Below are 11457 nucleotides of genomic sequence, written 5' to 3' on the forward strand. Positions count from 1 at the left end.
AGAACAGAGTAAGACCTTTAAAAATGCTTTCATTACTATCTGAGAAGAAGACATAAGAAGAGATGGCATTCGTAGAAAATAAAAGGTGAATTCAACAAAAATGGAACAAAAGGAGAACAAGAAAGAGCTCTCAGAAAAGGAAAATAAAATTTCCAAAATAGAAATTCAGTAAAAGAAATCAGTCACATGTAAAAAAATATTCTAGAAAGAGTAAGAATATATTAAAAAGATGAAAATAAATAAAAGAAAATATGTAACGCAGCAAGTCAAACAAAGAAGTCCATTATCTGATTAACCTGAGTACAACCACCAGAGAATAGAGAGAGAAAAGATAGGAAAAAAATTATCCGAGAAATATGAGAAGAGAATTTCCCATGGCAGAGGGATACGACTTTTCAATTGAAAGGACCCATCAAGCGCCCCACGAAAAGAACAAAAAGAAGAAAACGCACATCTAGATACGTATTTGTAAAATTAACAACATCACGTTCAAGGATGAGAGCACAGATTCATTTAAAGAAAATAAAAAATAGGTCACCGATGAAGGAGGAAGGATCCGACCCGCTTATAGTACAGGAAGGATGGAAACAAAGAAGGGCAGAAGCTTCAAAGTAACGGGCTATAAGCAAAGACTCCTCTGTAAAATAAACCACCGACTGAGTATGAGGGCCCGACAAGAGCACTTTCAGATATGCAAAGAATCAGAAAGCATACCCCCATCCTTCCTTTCTCGGAAAGTTAATCTTCCAGGGCACATCTGATTAAATCACTATCTTCAGTTCCCCCTTTGACACCTTTGCAATTTCAACAGTATAGCGAAACCTCCTTATCAAACGTCAAGAATCGCAGACAAGATGTACCGATTCCTCATTTTGTAGAATCAGAAAGGATATTAACGCTCCCACCCTCTCCTTACCCTCTTTTATTGTTCTACCCGAGCTTTGGTTGCCTTTCATTTACTTTTACATTTACATACAGTAGTTAAGATTAGTTCCAAAATTTCAACCCTAATAAGTATTATTACTATGATGCTAATGCTCCAGATGTAGTTTGTATAACCTTCAGGCATATACTAGGATTATATTCCATCCCCTGTGAGTCTAATGTCTCTTATTCTTCTATAAGGAAAACACCTTTCTGAGTCATTTAGAATAAAGTATCCCTTTTAAATCCTCTATCAAATGCATTACCATATTCTCAATTTTGTACAAGTTGGTAATCATTCTTTATATTTTACACCCAAAGTCTTCCATCCAAAGTCTTTTGTCCCTTTACTGCTCTCTGAGCCAGCAGTGCAGCTGTGACCGTGAGGCCGCATGTCGCCTGCTTCTCAGCTCAACCCGCTCTTTCCTGAGATCAGGGGTTCATCTCTCTCGGGATACCCTCTTCTTACCACAGCACAGCTTCAGCTGACTCCCCAAGAAGGCGAGATAGGGAGGGGGATGGGCAGGAGTAGGAAACAGAGTAGGCTGATGGGGTGAATGAACTAAACTTTTCTTTCACAGCAGAAAGTCAATAAATAACGTATAAGTAGATCTTAAAAATGAAATATTGACATATTTTAAAATATGCACCAGAAGAGCTAAACACAGAAATAGAAGTGGCTGTCAGTTGGGGACAGAACCTGGGAGGAAATAAGCACTTACTTTTCAATAAAAACTGGTAATCATCAGTGCTGCTCACCAAATATTCCCAGTTCTTTGCCTTCTGAGAACGTGGCAGGACTGTACTTCCTGATCCTGATAGGGTCACATGAGGCTATATTACTAGTCACAGGTCATGAAATGTGTCACTTCCAGTTGGACACTTTAGGAGCCAGTGTACAATTCGCCACCCTCTCTCTTTTTCTCTGTAACATTATTTAGAAACTTTGGTGGCTGATCGTCAGCCTGAGTCCTAGAATAAGCACATGTGTTTCAGAGCCAGCCTCCAGACTTGTGGTAGACCTGCAGCATGAACTGGAAATAAGCCTTCACTATGATGAGCCGCTGCAATTTTGGAGAGGCTTTTCACTGTAGCAGAAGTGAACTAAAGAATGCTGTTTCATTTTTTTTTTTTCCAGCATGTGCATGATTTCCTTTGATAATAAGACATCTTAAAGCATCCAAAGACATAGCAAGCCTCTAATTTGGCTTAAGGAATATAAATATCATGGCTTTGTTAATGGATGAGCATGCCAAATTGATAAACTCAATAAAATGGTTTTAATTCTCCTTCTTAATGAGGTTTCTCCTCTGAACCTCAGAACACAGAAAATTGAGTGATTATTTTCTCCATTATCCCAATGTTGTTACATAGCTAGTATCATAGTAGTGGCATAAGAGGAGAGCTAATTCATTACATATAATAGATGTCCTTAGTCGGTAGGGATTAATTTCTTGCAGACCCCCACTTGAGAAAGGCTGTTTGGACCACGATCCCCATAAGGAGTTACTATAGTGACTCAAGAAGAGATAGCCATTCTCCAATTGTTGTGCCAAAGTAAAGCATTAAATAATTACAACCATAAAGACATTTTTGCTATATTAGTTTATATAAGGTAGTGGTTCTCAAACCTTAGTGAGTCTGGCAACGGAACCAAAAATTTACATTTTAACAAGTACATGGAGATACTCTGATATGGGGAGTCTTTAGACACACTTTGAGACTATTGTCTTAATATTTAGTATTTACACATTAAAGTTCAAAAGATTGTTTACCACCACCACCCCCCAATATCAATGAGTGATTAACTCTCTCAGGGAACAAAGTAATGAGATTAAAAACTGGGAGGAAGTCTAAATTACAATTAAAATAGAATTAAATCTTCATCATCAGGGAAGATTAACTGTATCAAGAATTTACAGTGATTAAGACATAGCAGAAACCCGGCAGTTGTGTCTGGTCACCTCTCAGAAGAATCAGTGATTGGTAAGATGCCTACAGGAGCAATGGCCATCTTCCTGTCCTCATAGACACACCCAGGAAAGGTAGACACACAGGGATCAAGAACAAGATTTGAAAGCCAGTCAAATTTCCTGAGGTCCCAACACTACTCAGAAAGGGCACTCAGGGAGAAAACTTGGTTTCTAGTCTCCAACTTCACTGGGGGACCAGGCCCTGATGCTGGCTAGTCACAGTGGCTTGCTGAGTAAGATCTGAGACAGCCCCCTCTTTTGCCGCACGACTTTGCAAATCAGTTCATCAGATTCAGATGATGACAGTAGACCGTATGACTGTGAATATATCCTCAGTTCTGTCAGAACTTATCTGTTCATGCCCTTGCCTATATTTAAATCTCATGGCCTATTTTGAAACTTAAAATGTCATAACCATTTGACCTTTCTGTTATTTCTGCTTATTTTAACAGCAGAAAACAAAAATTCAAGCAATGATTGCTGGAAAAACTATAATGACATGTGAGCCAGTATGAAAAGTGTATGAAATCGTTATTAAAAACAGGTCTTATTCATTGTCATCAAAAGTAACAGGGTCAGCACCTGTGGTTTCTGTTTACCTTTGGTTTGACCATCTCACTCCGGTTTTGGCGCCTGATAATCTTGGTAGCCTAAATACAATCCTACTTACAGCTTCTTGTCATTTTATAGATTTTTAAGATTCATCGTGCTCCCCCAAGTCCTGCTACTTGTAGCCAGATGTCTGAATGGAGCGGGGAATAAAATGAGCAGTGGGTAGAAAGGCAGAATGCACCGTGTTTCATTGAAAAGTGAGTTCTGTTGTGCTACTGCATCTGTCACAAAGCAAAATCTATCAAGTAGCCATGGAAAAGGCCACGCCATACTTACTATGTGATCATTTTCACTACACCAAAACATGCCTACATATGTTAAATTTTCCTTGAGCAAGCCGTCTCATCATAGTGAGAACAGTAAGCTTCATACCTGATTATATATCCACATTCCTTTGGTGTTAAGAAGATCGGCATCCAGTTTGTTATCTTTTCCCACTCACTGCCAAGGGTCTTAGTCTGTATCCTTGTGAACAAATCACATCCCTGGTATTTGTTTTTTCTACTCTTATTTTCCTTTACTGCATTTTCTGCATCTACTTATTGTTATTTTGTTAAATTGTATGTAGTTTTTGCAAGCTACCTCAAACATAGCCAGGCTAAAGAAGTTTAAGTAATGAGTAGGTAACAAGTGAAGTGAGAGAGGTAGAACAGATGTCCAGGTGAGCCATGCGCTGTGAAGGAAGTTCAGAACCATGGCACTGAGGCTGGGAAGGTGGCTCCTGCCCACTTGAAACAGGCCCTCTCAGCATGTTCTGTGATTCTGCTTCTTTCACTGCGATAATGGAAGGTACAGGTATTACTTTCAGTAGTTATTAATGCTTTTTATCTCAGTTTTTGTGAATAAGAATTATGCACTAATAAAAGTAATGATTGTTTTAAAAATTGAAATTTATTTATTAACCAAGTAAAAGCATAAATCAAGGCACTATGCTGGCAGCGGAGAGTTCCACAGGAGCGGGGCAGAGGTGGGGGCAAGCAGTGTGGGCAGTGATCCAGAACTCCAGTTTCAGATGGAGGCCAACTTGGATTTGAATGCGTCCCATTGACATCCCCTTGGGTAGTTAGTGTTAATTCTCTTTTATCTTAAAACTGGAATCACATAGCATCTACCAGTTATCTCAGTTTAGAGATTTAAACTGAGATAAAGGCATTAGGGAGCTTAGTACAAGATACGGTTTCCGTTTCACTTTTAGTTGATTCTCACTATGATAGTTCCTCCCCTAACAAGCCTCATTTCTAGAGCAAAAAGTCATCTATGCAAGACTATAGTTGAAAGGTGTTTGTAGTAAATGCCATGAGAGTGGCATAAGCAAAGTGGTATGGGGAGAAGGGACAGAGAAAGGAATGATTAAAGTCAGAGGCCCAGCAGTGGGGCCAGCTTGAGAACAAAGGACTACCTGAGGTGTTTAAGGACACATGGTCGAGGTACATCAAGACTCGGGCTTGAAGGACAGATTGGAACTGGCAGCCCAATTTGAAAGTAAAATGGAAAAAAAAAAAAAAAAAGCTATCAAGAAGAAGCTAATAACGAGAATACTTCTTTTGCAAGAGGAATCCATCTGTGAAAACTAATATGCTCTTTATGTTGCCACCAATTAGGATATGAAGCTACATTATAACTCCTCTCATAACAACTAGCATTTATTGTAGAATTAATATGTGCCAGGAGTCTGTTAGGCACATAACAATTCTACAAGGTAAGAACCATCCTCATTTTCTAGAGCAGATGAGGCTTAATAAGCTTAAATACTTTGATTAAAGTCACTTAGCAAATGGTGGAGCGGAGATGCTTCCTGGCTACAAAGTCCATGATCCAAAGCCTGTGATCTTTTACCATCAGCCTTCGCCTCTCTGCATAATTGCATCTTATGGGATCTTTTTTGATGATCGCGTCAAAAATGTGGTTTGGTTGTTTTCATTTTGGGCTCCTCACGTAGGAATTCACATTAACTCTCTGAGAGAGGCATTAGGTAAACTTGAATAAGTATGATTACAGGTTTTATTTTCCAGAAGAACCAGGTGACACCAACACCAGCAGTGTCTCAAAGAAAGATTAGCTGATCCCATACTCATGAGGTCCACAAGTAGCTAAATATTTTCTGTACTTCTAGTGGTTACAATTCATGACAGTGTGTTAACTGCTATAAAGGGTCTGCTATGCTGGAAACTCATCTCTGTAGTATTCTAAAAATACACACAAAGTCCTTCAATTGAGGGAAAAATATAAAGAAAATAATACATAAGCAAAAAAAAAGTGGTAACCTTCCAATGTTTGCTTTTCCAAGTTTTCTAATACATATTTAATTTGAACTATAATATTTGTGTGTGACAATAATGACTAAGCTCTAATCATTAAGCTATAAAAAAAAATAATGGTATGATTGCCAAATAGCATTTTCAAATAACCAACTATAGGAAAACAGACAATTGAGGCCACTTTGCAGTTAGGGGCTATAATCAGTAAAGAAAAAGCAATAGAAAGAACTTTCCAAAACGCCTTAGAGTATTTGTCATTTGTCATATGGTTTTGGCTCTCCATCTTCTGGGCTCCTTGTAGTGTTATCTTGTTGCTTATTGGTCCAAGTGACTTATGCTGGTCAATGAATCAAGAATAGAGTTAGGAAGTGAGTCACTTCCAGGCTAGAGCATCTCATTATATGTTCAAGATCCCTAGAGCTCTCTTTCTCTCTATGCCACTGACTGCAGACTTCAGATAGTGGCTGCTCCATCAACTTGGGATCTGAAGTGATGGGATAGAGAGCGTAAGTTTTAGTCAACCTGCAACAGACATGTGGCATGAGGGAGAATTAAACCATTGTAGTTGTAAGTCACTAAGATTTTGCGGTTAAAAATGTAGCATACCTAGCCCAGTACTGTCCAGTAAAATAAAATATAAACCACATATGTAATTTTAAGTTTTCAGGTAGCCACATTTAAAAACGCAAAAAGGCACAGGTAAAATTAGTTTTACTAATATTTTATTTAATTGAATAGATACATAGTATATCATTTGCACTTGAAAATGAAATAGCAATGGGTGAAATTAATCGCTAGTCACATTTCAAGTGCTTAATAGCCACATCTGGCTAAGCAACCACTGTATCAAACACAGCAAACTGCGTATAGGGCGTTAGGGACAATATATAGCATCTAATTAATTGCTAAGGTTTCCTCAAGGAACACACAGTAGGACAAATGGCTTAGAAATAGGAGAGAGTCGGTGAATTTTGGCTTGGTTTAAGATGGCAATGGGTTATCGTAGTGGAGATATCCTCTGGGCAGTGTGAAAACGCAGAAAAAAGAAAGCACAGAATATTAGGAATATAAATGTAGTTGCAATTATCCTTCACTTTGCCAGTTCCTGAAAATAGAAGGGTAGAAGGCTCAGATACCTTGGAATATTCACAGTTGGTCCTCAAGAGACCAAATAATATAAATGATTTTTTTTTAAGTTTGAAAGACACATTTGAAAGAGATGACATCAAATATCTACTACTCATAGGGTCTTGGAGCTGAGGGGAAAAAATGTAACAAAGAGCGGTTTAAATATGTCTAAAGTAATCAAGAGTAAAAGAAATGCATGAACAGAGTGAAAGCTTTGGGTTTTTAACAAGAAATGATTATTAGTGACATGTGAAAGTATAGCTTTGGTGAATTCATGAGTTAAGGGATCAAATTAATAGAGCTCTATTTTAGCGGACGAGCCCAGGGAAACTTAAGAAGGGAAAAACAGCCATTTGTGGGTCTGTGTGAAGCTAATAATGAAATGCAGGATTTTACGAGGAGATGAGTGACATGGGGGCAAAAAAGAGCAGAGGACTTAGGTAAGGATCAAACACCCTATCTGGAGGCTTAGAGGAATAAAATGTAAGGTAGAGCTTTAGACTGCCTACCAATCAAAGGTGAAATGTTTGATCTATTGAGAATTACATGTTTAAATAATTGGGTACCTTGACTTTGAATGAAAGGGAAAATGGGATTTATAGGTAGTTGGCAGTTTAGCTGGTATAAAGAAAATGAGAACCTGACTGACTAATAACATGATTTCTATAGAATGTCTGAACTTTTTCATACAGTAAAAATGAATAAAATTTTTAGAAAAATTAAAATAAATCAAGTCCACCATATGACTTAAAAATAGGTTAAGGAGGAATAAAAACTTTTTAAAAATTGATTTTTTTCCTTAAAATTGAATACCATAAAGATTTGTGCTTTTAAACATCCTAGAGAACAAGAAATAATATGAAATTCCAGAAAAGTTTTTGCAATACTTATCACTGTGCCATGTTATTTTACTTATATACTACTTTTCTAAGTTTATATCAAACTTCAAAATTTATGAAAAATCAAGGTCTCCAAGGACTATGTCTCTATATATTCTCCCCTGTTTTTCCACATATATCTTGACATCAAGTTGTTTGGAAAAATAACAATAGCACTAAAAATGACAATGAAGATAAAAATCTAGTAATTCTCTGGATTTATATGCTTAAATATAAGTTTATAGAATGTATTTTAGCTTTAAGAAAACTGAGAGTCATAATAGATTAGCTTTTTTTCTCACAGAGTAATCGAATACGTTAAAAGTGAAGAGCAGAATAGGACACAGAATACCAAAAACGATAGCAAGAATTTGGGAAGAAAAAAAAATATTTTGAAAGGTTCTAAAAAGCTAGAGAACTGGGAATTTATGTCAATTAGAACAAAGCCCAAGACAATAAAAAATACTTTAAGAAACTGATTATTTCCAAAGAGCATCGAGCAGTGAAAAGAATTTCAACTAACACTAAAGAGGAGTTTAACTATAGTTGCACACTGGGCAACCTACAAAAGGAAAGTGGTGAAACAAAAAGAATTAGTCTACGAAGTAATTGTTTAGACTCTATTTTCAGAATTAAAACAAAAGAGCAGGCATTTGCTTAGCAGCAAGTCAGGTTTATGAGCAGAAAGGTAAGAAAGTAAAGAGCCAGCAGATTAACGCCTTAAGTGACAATTCACTCAATAATGTTTTCTCTGCTGATAAAAGAGACCAACAGCAGCAGTTCTCAGTCAAAAATGCAATATTAAGTAAAGATGATGGAAATTCTTGATTAAGTCAGATCGCTAAAGATCTGGAAGTCACCAACTAAGCCCGCCTCTGGAACACTCTCACAAAGAGCTCTTGCGTGTGAGGGCAACACCTGCTACTGTCCAGCGGAGAATATTCCTTCCTAGGTGAGGTTAGTTCCCGTTCCTTTCATCTCCCCACTGTCTCTTTTCATTACCCAGGATGACAGCACAATGAGCCCATCAGCATCCTTTATCCCTTCCCTCTCTCAGACACACCATGGATGAGCAGAGCTAGTGCAGAGTAAGGGGCAGGCTCTGGGCTGACAGGGGGTGAGATCGCCGGGGCTTTGAAGTCAGAGCCTGGGCTTAACTTATCTCAGAGCCACCACCTACCAGCAAGCCTTTTAGCTTCCAGAATGCCGACTTCCCTCATTTACCAAATGGAGATAATAATACCTACCTCACAGAGTTATTGCGAGGATTAGAGCTAACAGTGCAGTTAAATCACTTACTGCATCTTGGTGCATAGAAAGTGCTCAGTAAGTTAATTTTTTTAGTTAAGAGTGAGTCCAAATCCTGCTCTGCCTTTGGAAGCTCGGTGACTCAATTCCTGATGATACAGTCAGGACCTAGTTCATATTAATATTGTGAGGATTAAATAAATTAAAATATGTAAAGTGCTTCCAGTAGTGTCAAGTAAAAAATAAACGTTATGTAAGTATCATTATTATCTTTATTATTATTACTAGGTTCAGAATTCCTGAGTGAGCTAGGAGGTTCTGGAAATAACAAAGACCTAATGTACAGGACTTTGTGTATCATGTTTAGAAGTCATAGGAATTTCACCCTCTTTTAGAGTCACTGCCGCATCTGGGTGTTCATATTTGTAGGCACAGGGTGACCACAAGAAGGAGATCTGGGGTTTTACACATACAATTTGTAGGGATGGAAAGTCAGTCCCAGGGAGATCTCACCCACTTCTCCATGTGGCTCTCTGGCATGATCATACACAAGACTGTGACATCACAAGCCATCACTTTAGGTTTGTGGTGTTGTGCTTGGTGCTTCTGTTTTCTCGCTATTCTCCAGAAACAGGCAGATATGGGTTCCAATCCCAGCTCTGTCATTTACCAGCTTTGTGACTTGAGCACATTCTATAGTGTATCTGACCCTTTACTTACGACATAACTAACTCTTGGGATTGCTGTGGGGTTTGGGGATAGTATATATATATATATATATAGTGTCTGCCATGCATTCAGCAGGTGGTGGTTAAATACTAGCTACATAATCTCCTTGACTGATTTCTTTTCTGTCTCACACCATCAGAATGTGCTTATTTTCAATGCCTCTCTCTTTACATGAGTAATTCTCACCTTGGCTAAATGCCCATGATGCCCTAGGACCCCCTTAGGCTCTTGCACACATTGATTTTTATCATGCCTTGTCACACCTGATTGCTTCTAGAACCATCTCTCTATTCCTCTTCTGAGTCGAGAAAAAGGTGCTATCAACCAAGGTGGTTGTATAAATAAAATGAGTTCTAAGTTTCCTTTCAGCTTTTATATTCAACACTTATAGCTGCAAACTTTGCTCTACAAAAGCATATGTTTTTAACTCAAGTTGGCACTTCTTTCTATGTATGGGTTACTGAAACCGTCTCTGTTTTATTTCCTAGCCAACCATACCCAGTTGCTGCTCCAGGTATATTTCACATCAAGCTTTCAGTCTCCAGCAAATCATCAGGACTCCTGGATGTCCCATGTGCCATCCTCTGCTTTACATTTCTTGCCCTCTACCTCCCATGACAAACTTAAACTTGGCCTTCCAAACCAGATCATAGGTTACCACCTATGAGGCCCTCCCCAGCTCCCCCAAATGTCCCAGATTGTCTGAATGACCCTGAATTTCCACGCTTGTTATCACTGTAACAGTGTTGACCATACTACATTACAATTTATTGAATGTTTTTCTGACCCACTTGGCTACGTGTTCATCTTTGAAGATGGAAATAAGGTCCTAGCCATCTCCTTAACCCCAGCATTAAGCACAGTGCTTTGCTTCTGGCATGGGCTTTAAAAATGTCTGGTAATTAAGATTATTACTTTTCTTCAGTGAAATGGCCAAGGCTATTAATAACAAGCTTCCACATTGGCTTTTGCCATCTTGAAATAATGTTGCATTTTTTCTTTCTTATCAGTCTGACTACAAACAGAATTCAGCACATATTAAAAGACTAAGTAGGTGTTGTTGTTTTTTTCTAGAAATGTGAGGAAATCTAAATATTAAGGAATGTATTAGTACAATTCACCATAACAAAAAAATGAAAAATTATATTATGTATAAAAATATTGTTTTATACTATATTAAACTTTATGTAAATCAAAATCCATTTTTAATAATAATTATAATTCTTAATAACAAGGGCTTATTAATATAATATATTTACCTGAAATTACAAGTCCATAGCATGAGTTTAATGAGTTTATACCAGAAACACTCTAATTAATGTCAGAAATAAGATATCAGTATCCACTTTCACACATATTTCTTGTCATAGGTGGGGAGTAACACAATTAGATAAAAAAAAGAAATACAAATTGGACAGGAGGTTGTGAACATATCATTAGATATTGATATAAGTATTTTATCTGGAAACCAAAGATAATCAATGACAGTGAAGAATTAATAGACAGAAATCAATTAATTTCATATATGCACACAAAAACTAGCTATGCTAAATAATGAAAGAAAATATGTCACTTAAATAGCAGCAAAATACCGAAGATCTAGGAATAAATTAATAAGAAACAAGCAAGTTCTATATGAGGAAAAAAGTTTAAAGCCTTTGTGAGACAGGACTAAACAAATAGAAACTATGTTCTTGCCAAGGAAGA

Source organism: Miniopterus natalensis, chromosome 6 (assembly GCF_054644295.1).
Source record: "Miniopterus natalensis isolate mMinNat1 chromosome 6, mMinNat1.hap1, whole genome shotgun sequence".
In the NCBI taxonomy this organism is placed as follows: Eukaryota; Metazoa; Chordata; class Mammalia; order Chiroptera; family Miniopteridae; genus Miniopterus; species Miniopterus natalensis.